Here is a 23,329-nt window from a genome sequence, read left to right on the forward strand (position 1 = left end):
TAGATAGGATCACCAAATCAATGGAAATGAATTTGAGCAAACTCCTGGAGAGGACAGGGAAGCCTGGCGTTCTGCAGTCCATGGGGATGCAAACAGTCAGAGACAACTTAGTGAGGGAACAAAAACAATCTTAAAATGATAGAAAAAGGCCAATAGGAAAATATGCAAATTGTTTTATATATTCTTTTTCTTATCAAGTGGGAGGCCCTGGAAAAATCTGTTGATGTAAAAATCATATTTATTTTCATTTGGAAAGAACCTTGGGAACATCTGGTACCTTCTCATTTTACAGATGAGCAACCTGATGGGTAAGGAGTTACTGACATATCTGTGAAACAGAAATTTACAATCCGGGTTCTGAGGAAGGTAAAAAAAGTTCAAATTGAGTAGATATGCTTGATTTGAAAGAAAAATAAAATATTTAACCACATTCTATGAAATTAAATGGCTTAATTAACTGTCTTCCCCATCTCCTGGCTGCTTCCAGAGGCTGGTGGCTAAGACTGAGATCCTTAGAGGAACACATGCTCTCTCTGGAGGCCATGGATCAGCAGTGCAGACCATGGCCCCAGCTGCAAGGCTCCCTCTGCCAAGGAAATGAAAGAGACTTTTCACTCGCTACTTCTTCCCTCCCCCATGCCAGGCATGGCACCAGCTACAGCTCCCACCATCCTTCTGTGAATGCATGCCCCAATTCTGGAAGGAAATCCTAAGCAACTTGCCCAGGGAGAATTGCTCTTGAGTGAGTGAAAGAATAAACTTTATTATAATTATTAACCACTATTATTTTATTTATGCACAATATCCCTCCTTCCTTCAGAAGGTATGTAAGGGGAGACTGTTTTTAAGAGGTGGGTATCTGTCCCATCCTCTCCAGACCTCAACATCTTTACAAAGCAACGGGTTGGAGAGTCAGACCTGAACCTGTGTCTCAGTCATTCCTACAGTGCTGAGTTCACTGCCTTGAACACATTAGGAGGTCCATGAATATTCGGTGAATTACTGAATGGATGTGAAAGAGGAATGAGGGAAACTGGCAGTGGAAAGCATAAGGAAATGTTCCCATTTGTCAGATGAGGAGGATAAGTTCCTAAGAGTTGAATCCTTTGTTTTGTACCTCTAGGAGTAAAGATTCTAAGAGTACATAGAGTTATGTTAGGATCACACTGGAATAAAGCACGGCAAACCAGATCCATATGTGTCTCTGAGTCTGGGCAAAGAGATCTCCTGTATTCTCATGAAGGAAGGTACCTTGGGTTTGGAAATGTTACAAGTCAGAGTCCAGACAATCTTTAAAACTGGGATGACTTTGGTTCCAGTTGAAAATGAAAACTCAGAGCTAACAAAAAAGAAACAGTGAGATAACAATAAGATTTCGAGACAAATTATGTTATGGTCCATCATATAACATAGAAGGCATCTGCTAATATCAAAACTATGAGAGCCCAATACCTATTACTCTGAGGAGTATAAGACTCAAGTGTCAGATAAACTTTCCCTTGCAATACTCCTAATAATTCTAATATTTTTCCTACTACCACTTCTATGATAGCTTTTGAGTGACTAAATGAATTAATACAATTTTTTTTTTTTCATTTTGCCTGGGCCTCTTGCTATTTAAAGTGTTAATAAACAGTGAAGTGAAAAATATGTGGACCATTGGAAGAAAAAAAAGATGGGAAGCAAATGACTTTGGAAGCAAATCCATAACTGATTTAACTTAGAAAAAAATAGAGTATTTCAAGAACAAATTCTGCAATTTCTTTTTTCTTAATCATCTTATTTGTACTCAAAAAACTTACATGCAGCATATTAAGATTTTATATTTTAGCTTCAGTAATATGCATCACAGACTTGATGGACATGAGCTTGAGCAAGATTTGGGAGCTGGTGAAGAATAGGGAAGCCTGGAGTGTTGCATTCCATGGAGTCGCAGAGTCCAAAGAGTCAGACATGACTGAGCGACTGAACTGAATAAATGACTGGAAAATTAAAACAAATATCCTCAATATATTAATAACTTGGACTTGTCTAAATATTAAATATCTCTAAATATTAGATTTGACACATAGTAACCAACTGATTATCTTGACAAGATGTTTTAGGTTCTAACACTTTGATTTGCAAATCTTTTAGGCAAGGCATTTAAATGACATATTAGAAATAACTTTCTATGAGCAAATTCTTAAAAATAAAGACAAGTAAAATATCCTGGATGAGAATCATAGAGATTGTGGGAGGTAGTGTTTTTGAAACTGAGTCCTCCTAAAACCAGGTTCCCTGACAGAGTTTATGAGTTCCCTTACAGAGTTTAGCCTCTTTATCCAAGACTGCATTCTTTTTCTTGTCCCACCCCTGGTCCCCTCAGGATTGAAGTATTCCAAAAAAAAAAAAAGGGTTTGCAGTGAGTGGGGGGGAGATTGAATAAAGCAGGATCCTGTGGGGCCTTCCAAGGTCCATATAAGTTTTCAGCCTTTTATAGCTAATTTATTTTTGGAACTCAGCTGCATTCCAAATTTTAGCTGGAAATCAAGTTGAGTATCACAAATGAGATCAGTACTTTACACATACTAGATAGTCAGATATTTGACTGATGCTTTAAAATTGCTGATCCAGAATTCCTATGCAGGCAGGAAGTTAGAATAAGGAGAGAGATATAAAACAATGAGGAAGTATAGAGGTATACAAGACAAGGGTGTTCGTGGTGGTGGTGGTGCTGATGGTGGTGTGATTGCAGTGTGATAATTCTGGTGGAGGGGTAGGATGAGCTTCCATGGTATTTCTGACATTTGAAATAGATCTGAAAAGCAAAGAATTGTGGAATGTAAAGTCTATCCTAGAACAGCTGAAAGTGTGATGTGGCTGGAACACAGACGTAAAGAGAGGCGGGGAAGAGGGCCTAGGATGAGATGGAAAGTCAGACCAGATTTTATGGAAGGTCTTGGATGCCTTTGAAAAGAGTTTAGATTTATTCTCCAGGCAATATTAAAGCTTTTTAGCTAAAGTATGAAATGAACAAATTATGTTTTGGAAAACTCTGGTCATAGTTGGAGAAAGAATTGAGTTAGAGAGACTCGACAGGGGAGGCAATTGCAAAAATCCTGGGAAGAAATGACAGCAGTCTGAAGTAAGGCGACAGTTTTGGGAGGTTTAAAGACATTTCAAAAGTAGAATTCACAAGATTCAGTTGTTCATCCTGTGCAAGGAGTAAAGAAATCAGAGGATGAGACTTCACCTCCAAAACACTGGGCACTGTAAAGTGAGGTGATGTGTCTTTAGTCCACTCATTCCACAAATATTCATCAACCACCTATTCTGTTGCAGGCTTGTGCTAGATTCTGGTGCTGAAGAGGTAAAAAGTGGGTAGATATTGATAGGCAATTCTTGGGAGAAGAAACACGTGAAGAGATGCTTGGCTTTCTTAGTGATCAATGTTGTCCATTAAGACAACAAAAAAAACATTTGGGGGGAGTACTGGCAGATTGATAAAGATGGAAAAGAATAATAATATCACAGTAACATATCCCAGTTTTATAGTGTATGCACACATACACACATACACACAAAAACTGATGTGCAGGAAAAATGGAAAGTGTATACACTAAATTATTTATAATGGTTCTTCTCAGATAATGAGGTTGTGACCTGGTGGCTCCTATTTTAATTTCTTGTGCTTTTGTTTTTGCGTTTATATGTATATATTTTTAATTTAACTACATATTACTCCTATAAGCTAAAAATAACTAATAATGCTATTTCCACTTTGGAAAAAATGATCAAGAATATTGATAGACAGTTAAGAGGATAGTAAGAGAACAGTCTTGGGAGCAGGAAAGGTGAGTGGAAAGGGGCTGAAAGCATGGAGTGTGGAGAGAGTCACTAGCAGTTCAGCATCACCTGCAAGAGACAGTCCGGACATTGCACCTGCAAAAGGTAATAGGGAGGGACTTCCCTGGCAGTCCAGTGGTTGGCTTCACCTTCTAATGCAGGAGGTGTGGGTTCGATACCTGGTCGGGGAACTAAGATCCCACATGCCTTGGGGCCAAAAAACCAAAACATAAAGCAGAAGCCGCAGTGTAACAAATTCAGTAAAGACTTTAAAAAATCTTAATGAATAAATAAAAAGTCAAAAGAAACAGGTAAAAAAAAAGGTAATAGGGAACTGGGTACAGCTCCTAATCAGGAGAGAGACCTGGTCCCATGCACAGATCCATTTAGAGTCAGCATGAAGAATGAACTGAAGCGGGGGCTAGTTAGCATTTGGGAGATCTCAGGACCTCCCGTGGCAGCAGGACTCTGGTCAAGTTAAATGTTTACCCTTCCTGTGCCTCCTGTACAATGGAAATAAGAATAGCAGCTGCCTTAAAGGGGGAAATGCATCGTGAAACTAACGAAGGTCAGTTTTCAGGACTCTTCACTGTTATAAGTACTAATTTTGGTAATTGTGATTTTGCTTTTTCTTTTTTTTTAATTTTATTTCTTTTGGTAAGAGCACTTGACATAAGATCTATCCTCTTAGCAAAATTTTAAGTGTACAGTACAGTACTGTTAATCATGGGCACAATGTCCTAAGTAGATCTTTAGAATTTGCTCATCTTGCATAGTTTAAACTACTTTTTGATTAACAACTCCCCATTTCCCCTTCTGTCAGCCCCTTGTAACCATCATTCTACTGTTTGACTCTATGAATTTGACTATTTCAGAATCTCATAGAAGTGGAATTACGTAGTATTTGTCCTTCTGAGACTGGCTTATTTCACTTCTATAATAATGTCTGTCTTCAGGTTTCATCCATGTTGCTCTATATTGCGGGATTTTTTTTGGTACTTGTACTTTTCTGTTCTTTTTCTTTACAACCCCTAAAGCCATACAAGTTTCAGGCCTCAGGAAACTTGGAGCTATTTCTGACAAGGCTTAGCATTTCATCCAGGGTGAAATGAGCTAATCTGTGTTGAGTATGTGACACATGGTACTTTCCATAGGAGTGTCAGCTGCTTCTATTATGTGGAGGTGGCATACAGATGGTGGGTGTATCTAGGATGATCCCTGAGTATTCTGGCTTGGGTTACAGCATGCTGGTTTCCCATAGAGAGACTATTTAGTTTGAAAATGAAGGAATACTGGTTTAGTTTTGGATATGTTGAAATTTAAAGTGAAGATAAAATATTCAGTGAGTGTACAGAAGGAAGTAGGCCATGAAATCGTTAGGTAGAGAGCTCAAGAGTTGTTGTCCAGTCTCTAAGTTGTGTCTGACTCTTTGTGACCCCATGGACTGTAGCTTGCCTGGCTCCTCTGTCCATGGGGATTTTTCAGGCAAGAATACAGGAGTGGGTTGCCATTTCCTTCTCCAGGGGATCTTTCTGACTCAAACCTATGGGAATCAAACCTGTGTCTCCTGCATCGGCAGGCAGATTCTTTACCGCTGAGCCACCGGGGAAACCCAGAGTACTCAAGAAAGAGGGTATCAACTTGAAAATTATCCAAATACAAAAAAATAGTTAACCTCACAATTATGGATGAGAAGGTCCAGGGAGCATGTGTAAAATGAAAACTGAAGAGGGCTCAGAACAGAATCCTGGGAGACACCAATCTTTAACAATGAGTCAGATTGTGATGGTGGTTACACGAATCTATACAATTTCATAATACAGTGCACTGCCCTCCCCCACAAAAAGAGTGCATATAAAAACTGGTGAAATCCAATTAAGATCTGCAGTTGAGTTAATAGTACCGTACTGGTATAAATTTCATTTTTGATCATGTATTATGGTTATGCAAGTTGTTATTTTTGGGGAAAGTTAGGTAGAGAGTCTATGAAATCACTATTTTTGTATCTTCTTTGTTTTTATTTCAAAATTAGAAAAAGTTAAAAAGAAAAAAAAAGCCTTGACTGCAACAGATTCACTGCAGATGGTGACGGACTTACCCATTTATTAATAGATAAGGCTGATCCAAAGTTGTTGGATAATTTGGAGTAAGATGTTGTGTGCTGACACTATTTTATGGTTTTCTTGAGCAGTGATCTTATTTCAGGCTAAGTTCTAAAGAATGAAACCAACTGCACAAGCTAAAACAACTGTGACATTCCTGCTACAGTCTGTCTCAGGTCAATAATAACCCTAAGTCTTTAAAGGAACAAAAAGAAAAGAATCTGGTAGAGGCAGAGAAGACTAGAGGGGAAAATTCTAGAAGGGAGTGGATCTAAGAGAGAGAAAAAAACAGAAACACTTCCATAGAAAAATTAACAAAGAAAAAAGAAAAATCAACTAGTTTTTCTTTGGGGTTGTTGTTGCTTTCAGAAAAAAATAGAATCATTAATAATCTTTGTGTACGTGCTCAGTAGCTCAGTTGTGTCCAACTCTTTGCAAACCCATGGACTCTAGCCTGTTGGGCTCCTCTGTCGACAGAATTTTCCAGGCAAGAATACTGAAGTGAGTTGCCATTTTCCAGGGGATTTTCCTGATGCAGGGATTGAACATGCATCTCTTGTGTCTCCTGCACTGGCAGGTGGATTATTTATTACTGCACCATCTGGGAAGCCCTTAATCATCTTTGGACGTGTCCTATTCTCACGGATTCTTGGGGATGTAAGGATTGTTTGAAGTGTTTTAGTGCTGTGCTCTCAAAATGTGGTCTGTGGACCAGCAACATAGGCATTCCCTGGGGACCTGCCAGAAATGCAGACTCTCAGGGCCCCTCCCTCAGACCTATGGAATCTGAATCTGTTTTTTTTTAAAGCCTTCAGAGTTCAAGCTGTGCAAGCTGAAGAATTCAAAGCCCTGGTCCAGCCAATCCTGCCCTTCCACCACATTCATAATCATCAATAGAAAATTAATAAAGAGGATACTTCCTGCCACCATGGGGGAATAACCTCACATATGCAAAAAAGCAGTGGAATAAGATTAATTTTTAAATTCTCTAGGAACAAAATCATATTAACTATGCTCTTTATGAACTATTAGGTTCAGTTCAGTTCAGTCGCTCAGTCGTGTCTGACTCTTTCCGACCCCATGAACTGCAGCACACCAGGCCTCCCTGTCCATTACCAACTCTGGAAATCCACCCAAACCCATGTCCATTGAGTCATGATGCCATCCAACCATCTCATTCTCTGTCATCCCCTTCTCCTCCTGCCCTCAATCTTTACCAGCATCAGGGTCTTTTCCAATGAGTCAGCTCTTCGCATCAGGTGGCCAAAGTATTGGAGTTTCAGCTTCAACATCAGTCCTTCCAATGAACACCCAAGACTGATCTCCTTTAGGATGGATTGGTTGGATCTCCTTGCAGTCCAAGGGACTCTCAAGAGTCTTCTCCAACACCACAGTTCAAAAGCATCAAATCTTCGGTAGAGCCATATTAAAGTGCTTGTATCAGTGCTTTTGTATGGTTCTACATAACAAACTCAGTGATAGTGAAAGAAAGGGAAGCCTGGTGTGCTACAGTCCATGTGGTCACAAAGAGTCGGACATGACTTAGTGACTGAACAACAACAACAACCCAATATTTGCACTATAGTAAATTTTTAAAATGAATTAAAATTTCCTCTGCTGGGGCTTTTTTTGAAAACATCAAGGGTTATATGATTCAGGGCTTGTATTTTTTTGTTGTTGTCAGAAAGTGAAGGAATATCTCCCTTAAAAAGACAAATTCTTTTGACCATTTGAAGTTATGCTTAGTTTAATGCATTTTTTTCCAGAAGTTTGAGATAATGCAGATGGTATGCATTATTCAAAAGACTGGAGTAGAAACATACTTTCATTTGCTTTCAATTGGAACCAGTTATATTATATTAGTATTGCAGCTGATAACAGGCAGCATTACTAAGTGAATATGCAATATTGCTTCCCAGGTAGCTCAAATGGTAAAGAATCGGTCTGCAATGCCAGAGACCTCGGTTGGATCCCTGGGTTGGGAAGATCCCCTGGAGAAGGGCATGGCAACCCACTCCAGTACTCTTGCCTGGAGAATCCCACGGACAGAGGAACCTAGCAGGCTACAGTCCATGGGGTCACAAAGAGTTGGACACGACTGAGCAACTAACACACACACATGTACATGCATGGTAGCTCCATGTTAGTATGTCTGTGCCTAAAGTAAGTATTAGAGAAATACAGCAACTGTCATGACATTTCTAGGCAGAGTAATCTAATTACAGATTTCCAAGTTAGTCAACTTTTACAGACTGCATGGATCTCAAAATGTTCTTTGTCTATGAAGGTATTAAACAAAGGACTTCAGGGAATAATAGGAAAAGGGTCACTTTGGGTTGAAAGTAGTGACTGTTCCAACACAACAATACAAATATAGATGTGAAATTTCAGAATTTAAGGGCAAGGGGAGGAGGTAGGCTGTACTCTTGCCACCTTATGTTAAAAAAAACTTTTTCATTTGACAAGTTGATTCACTTGCCTACATGGTACAGCATATTTCTTCAAAGATTTTCACAGATCTGTAAAATGGAGAGAGTGGTACCCACAGGATGGCTCTGAGAAGGAAATGGCATAATATATATACAAAGTGCCCAGCACAGTGTGAGGTTCCTGGGAATCACTAAACAGTTGTTAGTTCTCTTATGTGCAGCCCTTCCCCAATGTCTCCTATCTCAGTAATAGTACCAGCAGGCACAGCCAGTTGGTTAATTCCCCATCTGAAAACTATGCTTAAACCTTTCCCCTCCATCTCTCCTCTCCACTCCCAAACTCCAAGGAACTTATTCAGTTCAGTTCAGTCGCTCAGTCGTGTCTGACTCTTTGCGACCCCATGGACTGCAGCACTCCAGGCTTCCCTGTCCATCACCAACTCTCAGAGCTTGCCCAAACTCATGTCCATCGAGTCGGTGATGCCATCCAACCATCTCATCCTCCCTCGTCCCCTTCTCCTCCTGCCTTCAATCTTTCCTAGCATCAGGGTCTTTTCCGATGAGTCAGTTCTTTGCATCAGGTGGCCATAGTTTTGGAGCTTCAGCTTCAGCATCAGTCCTTCCAATGAATATTCAGGACTGATTTCCTTTAGGATTGATTGACTGGTTTGATCTCCTTATTAGGGCAGATATAAGACTAATCTCAAGAAAATTAGAGATACCAAGGAAATATTTCATGCAAAGATGGGCTCAATAAAGGACAGAAATGGTAGGGACCTAACAGAAGCAGAAGATATTAAGAAGAGGTGGCAAGAATACACAAAAGAACTATACAAAAAAGATCTTCACGACCCAGATAATCACGATGGTATGATCACTCACCTAGAGCCAGACACCCTGGAATGTGAAGTCAAGTGGGCCTTAGGAAGCATCACTACGAACAAAGCTAGTGGAGGTGATGGAATTCCAGTTGAGCTATTTCAAATCCTGAAAGATGATGCTGTGAAAGTGCTGCACTCAATATGCCAGCAAATTTGGAAAACTCAGCAGTGGCCACAGGACTGGAAAAGGTCAGTTTTCATTCCAGTCCCAAAGAAAGGCAATGCCAAAGAATGCTCAAACTACTGCACAATTGCACTCATCTCACACTCTAGTAAAGTAATGCTGAAAATTCTCCAAGCCAGGCTTCAACAGTAGGTGAACCATGAACTTCCAGATGTTCAAGCTGGTTTTAGAAAAGGCAGAGGAACCAGAGATCAGATTGCCAACATCTACTGGATCATCGAAAAAGCAAGAGAGTTCCAGAAAAACATCTATTTCTGCTTTATTGACTATGCCAAAGCCTTTGACTGTGTGGATCACAATAAACTGTGGAAAATTCTGAAAGAGATGGGCACACCAGACCACCTGACCTGTCTCTTGAGAAATCTGTATGCAGGTCAGGAAGCAACAGTTAGAGCTGGACATGGAACAACAGACTGGTTCCAAATAGGAAAAGTAGTACGTCAAGGCTGTTTATTGTCACCCTGCTTATTTAACTTCTATGCAGAGTACATCATGAGAAACGCTGGGCTGGAGGAAGCACAAGCTGGAATCAAGATTGCCAGGAGAAATATCAATAACCTGTGCAGATGACACCACACTTATGGCAGAAAGTGAAGAAGAACTAAAGAGCCTCTTGATGAAAGTGAAAGAGGAGAGTGAAAAAGTTGGCTTAAAGCTCAACATTCAGAAAACTAAGATCATGGCATCCAGTCCCATCACTTCATGGCAGATAGAAGGGGAAACAGTGGAAACAGTGGCTGACTTCATTTTTCTGGGCTCCAAATCACTGCAGATGGTGATTGCAGCCATGAAATTAAAAGGTGCTTACTCTTTGGAAGGAAAGTTATGACCAACCTAGACAGCATATTAAAAAGCAGAGACATTACTTTGCCAACAAAGGTCCGTCTAGTCAAGGCTATGGTTTTTCCACTGGTCATGTATGGATGTGAGAGCTGGTCTATAAAGAAAGCTGAGCACCGAAGAATTGATGCTTTTGAACTGTGGTGCTGGAGAAGACTCTTGAGAGTCCCTTGGACTGCAAGGAGATCCACCAGTCCATCCTAAAGGAGATCAGTCCTGGCTGTTCATTGGAGGGACTGATGTTGAAGCTGAAACTCCAATACTTTGGCCACCTGATGCAAAGGGCTGACTCTTTGGAAAAGCCCCTGATGCTCGGAAAGATTGAGGGCAGGAGGAGAAGGGGATGACAGAGAATGAGATGGTTGGATGGCATCACCGACTCAATGGACGTGGGTTTGAGTGGACTCCCAGAGTTGTTGATGGACAGGGAGGCCTGGCGTGGTGCAGTTCATGCGGTTGCAAAGAGTCGGATACGACTGAGCGACTGAACTGAACTGAACTGATTCTGGGACTGCTGATTTAGTTTCCCATGTTCCTTTAATGGCAATAACATAATTTTCTCCAAAGACCAAAAATGTTAATTTTAGTTTTTATATTATATACGTATTGTTTGTTGTTTAGTCACTAGGCCATGTCCAACTCTTTTATGACCCCCATGGACTCCTGCCAGGCTCCTCTGTCCATGGGATTTCCCAGGCAAGAATATTGGAGTGGATTGCCATTTTCTTTTACAATACATGTATTACATGTGTGTATGTATATATATATATATATATATATATATATAATATTAAAATCACCCAAATAACTGCCAAGTAAAGTAGCTACCATTTATTCAGCATCTATTATTTTCAAAGTATTTTTAAAATTTAACAACATCTTAAATAGTGCTTACAATATGCCAGACACATTTAATGGAACAATTTTTTTCCTAAGCACTTTACACACAGTAACTCATTAAGTAGTTATTATCATTACTTCATTTTACCTGTGAGAAAATGGTGATACAGATGGGTTAAGTAAATTTGCCTAAGATCACTGAGCTGACATGGGGACTCAGAGGTTGAACTCGGGTAGCTGGTTTTAGGGTGTGAGCTCTTAACCACTCTAAACTGCTGCCTCTTTGTAGGGTACAGAGTGTGGCGTACATTATCTTTCTTAATGGCCAGGACAGTCCTCCAAAGTAGTTATTGTTATCCCAGTTATGTAAAGGTGAGAACTGAAGCTTCGCGTGCAAATTGCCTTTGTTTATGTAGGCAATGGCACCCCACTCCAGTACTCTTGCCTGGAAAATCCCATGGACGGAGGAGCCTGGTAGGCTACAGTCCACGGGGTCGCTAAGAGTCGGACGACTGAGCGACTTCACTTTCACTTTTCCCTTTAATGCACTGGAGAAGGAAACGGCAACCCACTCCTGTATTCTTGCCTGGAGAATCCCAGGGACGGCGGAGCCTGGTGGGCTGCCGTCTCTGGGGTCACACAGAGTCGGACACGACTGAAGCAACTTAGCTTATGTAGGTAGTAGGTAAGACTGGCAAGGATTCAAACGTAAGCACATTTGATAGTTCATGATTGTATGTTTATTTTTGGAACTAAATTGAAGAAACCCCTAAATTTTAGTCTTGGTAAAATTTTATTTACTAGGATGTTTCAAATTCTTCCAAAATATGTTACCCCTTGGGAATTAGATAACCAATGAGACACTATCTTATAGTAGAAAATGCTAACTTTTAAAAAATATATATTTATTTTAGTTTACTCATTTGGCTGCTCCGGGTCTTAGTTGCAGCTTGCAGGATCTTTTAGTTGTGGCACGTGAACTCCTAGTTGTTGCATGCAGGATCTAGTTCCCTGACCAGCAATCAAACCTGGACCCCCTGCATTGGGAGCTCAGAGTCTTAGCCACTGGACCACCAGGAAGGTCCCAGAAATGCTTACATTTTAAAGTCAAAAATTCCAGTTTAAATTGTAGCTCTACCACTTACTAGCCTTAAGATTTTGATCATATTACTGATTGTTAATAAACTTCATTCCATACTGTTTGGGGGAATTCAAAGATATAATAATGAAACTACTCATACTGAAATACAGAGTAGTTCACCAAAATGTCGATTTCAACAAAATAATTCTGAAAACAATCTTTGGGAATTTTGGCTTTGTCAGGTACTTGCTGTGTGGTTTAGAATATATTATATAAACCTTCTGAGCTTCCATTTCTTCATCTGACTATTGCCTCCTTATTCCTGGTTCATAGAGGGTGAAATAAAATTAAGTAGGTAAAATGGCCAGTAGAGGACCTTCCACAGAGTTGGTCTACACAAAAAAGATATTTATTACTGTAGCCCCAAATTTATTTTTTCAAAAAATTTAATAGAAACTGTTTTTATCTGAGTTAATCAAATTCCCATAACCCTTACTTAAATTACTCTGATGGAGTAATTTATAGACTCTGAGAGTAGGCTTAATATATATACACAGTCCTCTATGGACTGGTTTAAATGTGATTTTGTTAGCATTTTAATTTCTGTTACTTTAGAACTGCCTAAGAAGCACCCTGCTGTTACAATCAAGCCTTGTGACTAAATAAAGATCAGTGATGCTTAGTTATGCTGTGAGCTGACAACACAGGGGCTTGTCTAGATGCAAATTAAACTAAAGAAATGTTTTGGATGGCAGAACTGGCTCTTTTAAAAGAAATAAGCATCCTCAAGATCACCTTCTATCCAGAATATGATTTTTAAAAAGCCAATAACTTTGTTGCTGGTAATAATAATAAGTGTTCCAGACAAACTGGGACTGTAGGAAAAAGAAATAATTCAAATTGATTGGATTTCTTATCTTTACATATTAATTATGACACCAAGTCATTGCAGCTGTATTATAGGGAGATGAATACTGTTTAAAGTTTGCATTACTTTAGGAAAAGAAACTTTATTTTTAAAGCAACATCACCAGTTAGAAATCTAAACATGAAAAAAAAAGACTAAGAAACACAGACTGTTCAGGAAATAAATATGATTGAACAACAAAGAAAGAATTTCTGGATAGAATTGTTTGAAGTTTTTCATTGTAAAATGTAATCCTTGGTGTATTTTTACAAAATTTCATAAAATAGCAGACTTTTTTTCCCCCACATGAATAGGATCTTTTCTTCTGAACTCTCTGTGAACTGATGCATTCAGATCGGTGTCCAGTATTGTGTCATCTGCTGTAACATCAGTTTGGGGACAATCAGGCTAGGATGGATCTGCCCCAAGTAATGAAAGTGCTGAGGATGGAATTTCTGGACCTAGATCTTTCCATTCAAATTGCCTGAATATTGCCAGAAAAGACTTAGTTGTTCTATAAGGGGAATTCCCCCCAAGACAATCAAGGATGTCCAATAATGAATTCCTGGTGTTCAGTGGATTTTAGTAGCAACTCATTGCACATTTTTCTTTTTTTTTTTTTAAACCTATTCAACATAATTAAGATTTATACAATTTTCACAGAAGAGTAGGATACAAATTCTATTCAAGTGCCCATAGACTATAAACTAGGAGGCCCTGGAACATATCCAGGGACATAAAACAAGGTGAAAAAATTGCATGGTCTAAAGGTACTAAAGTCAGAGTCTGTTCTCTTAACACTGTGGAATTATGTTAGAAATCAATATCAAAATATATTTGAAAACAACTCACATATTCTCAAGTGCAATGTGACATCTACCAAGAAAGATCTTTGACTTAGTCATTGAAAGTCTCAATAAAGTTAGAAGACTGAAAAAACACAGAGGTGGTGGTTGCAGGGAAGAAGACATTTAAATGAGAAAATTAATATCAAAGATAATTTTAAAACCCCAGGTATTTGGAAATTAAATGTCCACTTTTAGATGATTGTATCTAAGAAGCCATAATAAGGAAAATTAGAACAGTATAAAAATGTATAGTAACAGTATAAAAATGAAAAGAGAATTTACCAGAATTTGTTGCCTGCTGCTCAATGCAACTAAATACAATGCAGAATCTTGAATAAGATATGAAAACAAATAATGGACACTAGCGTGACATTTTGTGAAATTTAAACAAAACTCTGTACTTTAGTTAATAACACCGTATCACATGTTAATTTCCTGTGTTTTGTTTTTTTTTTTAACAACTGTATTTATATTTGCGAACTGGATTAGAAGTTTTAAGCCTCATTCAAATTTTTTTTTTGAAAATCACTAAGATGATAAGCTTTCTAGACTTTTAGCAGTAATACTAGATGCCAGAATACATAGAACTATATCGGCTTTGAGTCATCACACATTTTTCTTCTCAGCTTCCCCATAGGTGATATACTCAAGAAGGAGAAGGGGCTAACATCTAACCAGCCAACCAGCACTAAAGATACCCACTTCCCTTTATGCTTGTCATCCCTAATTACACAGAACTTGGAAAATTTTTACACATGTACATGGAATACTTAAATATAACCACCATTTTCATTATGCAGAAAATGAAACAACTTCACTGTTTTATCAAGGGGTTCTTTCACATTCCACTCACAGGTTTCTCCTGCAAAAAGACGAGCAGTGTTTAAACAGAAGTTCAGACTTCGTATGTATCCTTGATGGTCTTAGACTGAAGGGCACTAACATTTCCTTTGAGCCTCCATCTCCACCTCTTGTTGAAAATCCAATGCTCTCATCCAAATATCCAGACGTTCCCAAGGCATTCACAGTCTACAGGACACTTCTGTTTCTGAGATTATGCCTTCCCTAGTTTAGTTCCGTTCAGCATCAATTGCATATTTGTCTTGTTCTGGACAATATAAGCAAGATGGATATTGAAATTTTAGAGAAATTTCCCAAAATTTTTAGTTCAAATTAAACAAAAACAAAACACAATGCATTTCTTTTCTTTCTTTTTTTTTTTTTTTTTGCAAACTACACTAAGGATTCAGGAAATTTAGGTTTCTTAATCATAAATCAAAACAGAATCAAATGCAATGAAGTAAATATTTTTCTTTTGAATTGTTTGTCAGTCTACTAGGTTGCTTACCTTCTCTCTTCTGAGTGTGTACTGCTTCTCATTCTTCACTCCACTTGCTGCCAATCTCTGCTCATTTCTAATCTAATAACAGTATTGCAAAATGCTATGAGTATTCTTTCATTTGTCTCTTATTTGCCTGTGTCCTTGGGATTGTGTGTACTTGCTCAGTAGCTTCAGTCATGTCTGACTCTTTGCGACCCTATGGACCCTATGTAGGCCACCAGGCTCCTCTGTCCATGGAATTTTCTAGTCAAGAATACTGTAGGAGGTTGCCATGCCCTCCTCTAGGGGATATTCCCAAAACCCAGGGATCGAACTGGCATCTCCTGCATTATACCTCTGAACCACCTGGGAAGCCTCTTTAAGTGGCTTACTGAAGCCATGCAGAGTAAGAACTCTAGTGTCTGGTGTTAAATTCCACCCTATTATGCATATTTTGTCATTCAGTCGTTCAGTCATGTCCGACTCTTTGTGACCCCATGGACTGCAGCACGGCAGGCTTCCCTGTCCTTCACCATCTCCCGGAGTTTGCTCAAACTCATGTCCACCGAGTCAGTGATGCCATCCAACCATCTCATCCTCTGTCGTCCCCTTCTCCTCCCACCTTCAGTCTTTCTCAGACTTGGGGTCTTTTCCAATGAGTCAGCTCTTCGCATCAAGTGGCCAAAGAATTGGAGCTTCAACTTCAACATCAATCCTTCCAATGAATATTCAGGACTGATTTCCTTTAGGACTGACTGGTTGGATCTCCTTCCTGTCAAAGGGACTCTCAAGAGTCTTCTCAAGCACCACAGTTCGAAGGCATCAGTTCTTTGAGTTTTTCCAAGGTATCAATTCTTTGGCGCTCAACGTTCTTTATGGTCCAACTCTCAACATCCATACATGACTACTGGAAAAACCATAGCTTTGACTATATGGACCTTTGAGGGCAAAGCAATGTCTCTGCTTTTTAACAGACTTATATTTATACACATAAATATATAGAAAATAAGATACTTTACTGAGCACGTCATTAACCTCTTTATAATACAAAAATATCAACTTGATCAGAACAAAGCCAAATCAGGTTAGTAAGAAATGTTAGAGGAATTGTTTTCCATAGTTTAATTAATAGGTTCTTTTTAAAAGATATTTATGTATTTGCTAAAGAAACCAACTGAAGATACTCTAAAATGGCAACCCACTCAAGTAATCTTGCCTAGAAAATTCCATGGATAGAGGAGCCTGGTGGGCTACAGTCCATGATGGTTTTTGATGCTGTGTACTGTAGGACACGTTGATAGAGCAATATGACTCTTAGCTGGCATCTTTATGTTCAGTTCAGTTCATTCACTCAGTCATGTCCGACTCTTTGTGACCCCATGAACCGCAGCACACCAGGCCTCCCTGTCCATCACCAACTCCCAGAGTCCACCCAAACCCATGCCCATTGAGTCAGTGATGCCATCCAACCATCTCATCCTCTGTCATCCCCTTCTCCTCCTGCCCTCAATCTTTCCCAGCATCAGGGTCTTTTCCAATGAGTAAGCTCTTTGCATCAGGTGGCCAAAGTATTGGAGTTTCAGCTTCAACATCAATTCTTCCAATGAACACCCAGGACTGATATCCTTTAGGATGGACTGGTTGGATCTCCTTGCAGTCCAAGGGACTCTCAAGAGTCTTCTCCAACACCACAGTTCTAAAGCATCAATTTTTCTGCGGTCAGGTTTTTTTATAGTCCAACTCTCACATCCATACATGATCACTGGAAAAACCATAGCCTTGACTAGACAGACCTTTGTTGGCAAAGTAATGCCTCTGCTTTTTAATATGCTGTCTAGGTTGGTCATAACTTTCCTTCCAAGGAGTAAGCATCTTTTAATTTCATGGGTGCAATCACCATCTGCAGTGATTTTGGAGCCCAGAAAAATAAAGTCAGCCACTGTTTCCATTGTTTCCCCATCTATTTGCCATGAAGTGATGGGACCGGATGCAATGATCTTAGTTTTCTGAATGTTGAGCTTTAAGCCAACTTTTTCACTCTCCTCTTTCACTTTCATCAAGAGGCTCTTTAGTTCTTCTTCACTTTCTGCCATAAGGGTGGTGTCATCTGCATATCTGAGGTTATTGATATTTCTTCTGGCAATCTTGATTCCAGTTTGTGCTTCCTCCAGCCCAGCATTTCTCATGATGTACTCTGCAACAGATAAGCCAGAAGAATAGGAATTTTCCTGGAAGTCAGTGCTACAACAGGATGCCTAGCAATAACACAGTCACACACAGAAGCAACTATAAACGTATCTTATAATTAAATGTACAACATTGACAGCACTAAAGCCTTTAATTGTGTGTATCACAACAAAGTGTGGGAAATTCTTAATGAGATGGGAATACCAGACCACCTGACCTGCCTCTTGAGAAATCTGTATTCAGGTCAGGAAGCAACAGTTAGAACTGAACATGAAACAACAGACTGGTTCCAAATTGGAAAGGAATATGTCAAGGCTGTATATTGTCACCCTGCTTATTTAACTTATATGCAGAGTACATCATGTGAAATGCCAGGCTGGATGAAGCAGAAGCCGGAATCAAGATTTCCCAGAGAAATAGCAATAAGAGAGATATGCTGATGACACCACCCTTATGGCAGAAAACAAAGAGGAACTAAAGAGCCTCTTGATGAAAGTGACAGAGGAGAGTGAAAAAGCTGGCTTAAAACTCAACATTCAGAAAACTAAGATCATGGCATCTGGTCCCATCACTTCATGGAAAATAGATGGGGAAACAGTGGAAACAGTGTCAGACTTTATTTTTCTGGGCTCCAAAATCACTGCAGATGGTGACTGCAGCCATGAAATTAAAAGACACTTACTCCTTGGAAGGAAAGTTATGACCAATCTAGATGGCATATTTAAAAGCAGAGACATTACTTTGCCAACAAAGGTCTGTCTAGTCAAGGCTATGGTTTTTCCTGTAGTCATGTATGGATGTGAGAGCTGGACCATAAAAAAAGTAGAGTGCCGAAGAACTGATATTTTTGAACTTGGTGTTGGAGAAGACTCTTGAGAATCCCTTGGACTGCAAGGAGATCCAGCCAGTCTATCCTAAAGGAGATCAGTCCTGGGTGTTCATTGGAAGGACTGATGCTGAAGCTGAATCTCCAATACTTTGGCCACCTGGTGGGAAGAACCAATTCATTAGAAAAGACCCTGATGCTGGGAAAGATTGAAGGCAGGAGGAGAAGGGGATGACAGAGGATGAGATGGTTGGATGGCATCACCGACTCAATGGATATGAGTTTGAGCAAGCTCCAGGAGATGATTAAGGACAGGGAAGCTTCGCATGCTGCAGTCCATGGGGTCGCAAAGAGTTGGACACAACTCAGTGACTGAACAACAACAGCAACAACCACAACCAACTCCACTTCTCCTTGAAAGTGAAAGTGTAAGTCCCTCAATTGTGTCTGACTCTGAGACCCCATTTACTGTAGCCCACCAGTCCATGGAATTCTCCAGGCAAGAATACTGGAGTAGATACCTATTCCCTTCTCCAGGGACCCATGGATCAACCCTGGTTTCCTGAATTTTGGGTAGATTCTTTACCACCGAGCTACCAGGGAAGCCCTAGATCTCAAACATGCTGCAGTCATGTAAACACCAAGGACAGGATGGGAAGTCAAGTGTAAAGAGTCAGTGGTCTTAACTGATTGTCACTAAAATATTTTTTCTTTCTGCAAATTTTAGTAAAACATACAGGTGAGCACATTTCAAGTGCTACCTTGGAAGAAGCCTGTGCAAATAAAGGACCTTAATAGTTAATCAAATAACCCACATTATGATGATCTCTTAAAATAGAGTGGTAATATTTAAAGGGCTACAAAATTAATCAAGTTATACAGGATAAAACACAGAGAGGAAAACTTTAATATGAGTTTAGTTTTCGTGGATTTTCAGCAAGGCAATTAAAATCCACCTTATTGAGAGTGTCTATTCTGCCTAAATGGCATAAGGCACTCTGCAGACCACTCCCCCAAAAGATCTGAAATCACAAGAACAGGGAGAGTTTGTGGTATTTAAATCGATTCCCTCCCTCCCTCCCTCTCCCATCTTCTAGTCTCCCTCTTCCCAGACCTAGGAGTGCCTCCCAGACCACTGCCAGGTGTGGGCTCCCTCCTCCCACACCTGGCAGTGCGAGGGCTCTCTGCCTGGGAGGGTCAGGGGCACCAGCGTTCCTCCCGCCCCAGTTACCTGTTGCTGAAGCTGAGTTCTGAGTGAGTGTGGGGGTGACGTGGGGGTCCCCTTCTTGTGCCCAGCCACCACTAGAAGTATTCAGGCACTCTCTTGAATGTGGCGTTACTAAGGATACTGGGACCTCAGCGGTACCAGATGGTCAATGTTAATAAAGCCTTTTTGGTGTTCTTCCCAGAAACTGAGGAGGTAAATAACTATTATAACTTGGTGACAGATATTTTGGCTGTTAAGTGATTTTCAGTTTTTTAATTTAAAAAAATGGAATAAGGAGCCATTGGAGTAAAATACAAATTTGCATGATATATCATAGTGATACACAGAGTAAGATTTGATAGTTTAAAGAATTGAATGACAGTGCTGTTATAAAATTTCTTAATTTTATTTTGTTTATGCAGGCAGTTTCTCAAGCTTTACATTTTTAAATATTAAAATTAGGATAGAAGTGATGGTAAATCCTGTCCCATTCTAAAAATAAATGATAGTTATCCACAAATATATGAATTAATTGAAGAAGTCTCTATCTCCTTATCAGTGTATTTCCAGTAAATATATACTCTTTGTTCAATAAATGTTTATCCAAATGTATAATACATATAATGTAAATAATTATAATAGTTAATCAAGGAGTTGTTATTTTTTTTCTGGCTGCACTCTGCAGCTTGTGGAATCTTAGTTCCCCAACCAGGGATTGAACCCAAGCAGTGAGTGGACAGTGAGAATGTGAAGTCCTAACCACTGGATCACCAGGGAATTCCCCAGGAGATATTTTTTAACTGTTTCAAATATCATTTAAATATCATAAAATTCACTCATTTTAAATATGCAATTCAAGTGAATTTCATTTGTACTTACAGAGCTGTACAACCATCATCACAATCTAATTTTAGAACATCTTCATCACCCTAAAGGAAAAATCTCCTGTCCATTTACAGTCAATTCCATTACCAAGCCCAGCCCTCAGCAACCAATAATCTGCTTTCTGCCTCTTTATATTTGCCTTTCAAAGAAATATCAGTGAAAAAGAAATTTATGTTCATGTCTGGCTTCTTTCACTGAGCATAATGTTTTTGAGGGTCATCCATGTTGTGGTAACTTTTGGAATAGAATAATATTTCATTGTAGTGATATACTGAATTTTCAAAGATCAATTCATTGGTTGATTGACATTTGGGTTGTTTTCACTTTTTAGCTGTTTAAAATAAGGTTGCTATGAACATTTCTGTCAAGTCCTCTTGTGCACTTTGTATGTGTGTACAAGTATTTATATTATTTTCTGTATTATATGTAAACTATTTCCAGAACAAGACAGAATTCAATATCCTATTTCAATTTTAATATTTATAGATATGAAACTGAGAAACTCTAGCCACCTAAACAAACTATTAATAAATATATAGGTGTGGAAAGAGTTGTTTAACAGCAGCATCTCCCAAGATTTTGAACCAAGTAAAATGAAAACATATGTCTACAGAATTTCACCTATAAGAGGAGTTTCTAGGTCATATAGTAATGGTAAGTCTATGTATATAACCTTGTAAGAAACAAACTTTTTCAAAAAATGACTGCATTGTTTTACATTGCTACTAGTAATGCATGAGGTTTGAATGTCTCCACATTTTTGTAGGACACTAGTTAGCGTCTTTTTATTACAACCATTCTAGTGAGTAAGTAATGGCATCTCATTATGTTTTTGACTTGCATTTCCTGAAACACTAATGACATTGAGAATCTTTTGACGGACACTTGTATATCTTCAGAGAAATACCTATTCAAATCTTTTGCCCACTTAATATTTTATTACTTAGCTTGTTGATTATTAGGTTATAACTAACCTATAACTTTCATATGTTTGAAATACAAGTAAAATATGATGATTTGAAAATATATTCTCAGTCTGTAGATTGTACTTTCGATTTCTTGATGGTGTCTTTTGAAGAGCAATTGTTTTAATTTTGATGACATACAATTTACCTTTTTTTTCTTTTTATTGCTTATATTTTGGGGACAACCAGAATAAATATCAGGGTAAAATTTCATCAAGCGATATGGAAACATGAGTTTAAGGCAAAAAGGAATGGGGATTTCCCTAGTGGTTCAGTGGCTAACTCTATATGCTCCCAAATCAGGGGGCACAGGTTTGATCCCTGGTCATGGAACTAGACCCCACATGCCACAACAAAAGATCCTATCTGAGATCTACAGCTAAGACCTGGTGCAGCTAAATAAATAAATAAAAAGAAGAAAAGGAATGGTGTAACATTTTCTCCTATTTAAGAAATGCTTGTTAATACAGTTTTAAAACTTGATGATGATATAAAGCTATCTGGTATTTAGGTTCTACTGGCTACAATTAAAAGTTATTTATCTCTTATTTTAGAATGTCAACTTATTAGAAAACAATTTGTATCCTTTACAACTCTTTAAGTGAGATGAAAATTTTTGATGTTTAATCAAAAATGAGGGAGAAGGTACATAGTCACAATTTCTCAGAATTCTTTTTAAGGTGTATAAGAGAAAAATCATTAAAAACCACTGTATTAACGAATACCATCCCCCACCCCCATAGGTTTTTCTATTTGGGATGGATGGCTGTTATCTTTCTGAGATTTCAGAGAACTATTAATACCAAATGGAACTACCAAATTTTAAACTTAAAAGCCTCCCCCAATAGTCATCCAATATTTCCCATCATTAATTTTGACTGAGAGAAAGTGGAAGTCGCTCAGTGGTGTCCGATTCTTTGTGATCCCATGGACTATACAGTCCTTGGAATTCTCCAGGTCAGAATACTGGAGTGGGTAGCTCCCTTCTCCAGGGGATCTTCCTAACCCAGGGATTGAACCCAGGCCTCCCGCATTGCAGGCGGATTCTTTACCAGCTGAGCCACAAGGAAAGCCCAATTTTGACTGAACGAAGTAACAATTCATCTGGAATTAAGTCACTGCCATTCTCAAACAAGCCACTTAGCTAGCCTTAAGAGCTCAGGGCACTTTATATATACGTATATAGATTTTTAAGGCAAGTCTATTGAAGACTGTAAAATCTGCCATCTGCAGACTGAAGAAAAACATACAATCTAAAAGTTTCAAGATTAAGTTTTATACCAGGCTCTTACTAAAGACTATTGCCCTGGAGACAGCCTCTTAGATAATTTTGAAGAACTGCTCTGAAGAATCAGGGAGAAACCAGAATATGTAGTTTTATGGTTTTTCCCTTAAGGGGAAAAAAAGTGGAACTTCAAAAGATTACTGCTAATCACAAAGAACAGATTATCTAAAGTTCACGATCTTAGTCCCTTTCTCTATATCAGAAGATGCAAGAGTCTAGGTTCATTAATCTTTAGATAGGCATCCTCACTATCTAGGACCGGTAACCAAAGCACAGACCTGCAGTTGTGTTTTTCTCCATCCTAAACTCGCCTCAGGGCTCATGTGCGGGGGCAGGGCAGGCTGCACTGGCTTGATCCTTGCAGAACTGGAAAATCAGGCAACATCTCCCCTCCACGGACCGAAACTATCTTATTAACTTTAAAGAACTTTTAAAGAAGCGTATGTTTACTTTGATTTTCCCCTTCTGATTTTCCATAATCATAAATGGAATCAGCACATTTGCTATTTAACCTTAGGCGTCAGGAACTTAACATTTTTTTTTCTTTTTTTTACCATGCTGTTGCTACGAACTTCTAGCACACAGGGCTCCCGCTAACCATCAACCCTCATCGCCCACCGCCCTGGACCACTCCCTCCCGCGGCCTGGGGTCCGCAAGCGAGTAAGAAACTGCGCAAGCGCCGGACCGTCGACGTGGCCGGGAGACCCCAGTT

At 39.1% G+C, this 23,329-nt stretch overlaps 1 long non-coding RNA gene across 1 annotated transcript; it reads right to left on the reverse strand.

The window, feature by feature from the left end:
* Positions 1-14,711: 14,711 nt before the first annotated feature.
* LOC145530429 (uncharacterized) lies at positions 14,712-23,255 on the reverse strand. Its single transcript, XR_014071759.1, has 3 exons — positions 22,895-23,255; positions 15,289-17,455; positions 14,712-15,048 (listed from the first exon to the last, which is right to left on the reverse strand). It is a non-coding gene; the product is annotated as an uncharacterized LOC145530429 (long non-coding RNA).
* Between the last annotated feature and the right edge of the window lie 74 nt (positions 23,256-23,329).

The sequence above is a fragment of the Giraffa tippelskirchi genome, chromosome 12 (genome assembly GCF_054371585.1).
Source record: "Giraffa tippelskirchi isolate mGirTip1 chromosome 12, T2T-mGirTip1v1.2.pri, whole genome shotgun sequence".
Classification (NCBI taxonomy): Eukaryota; Metazoa; Chordata; class Mammalia; order Artiodactyla; family Giraffidae; genus Giraffa; species Giraffa tippelskirchi.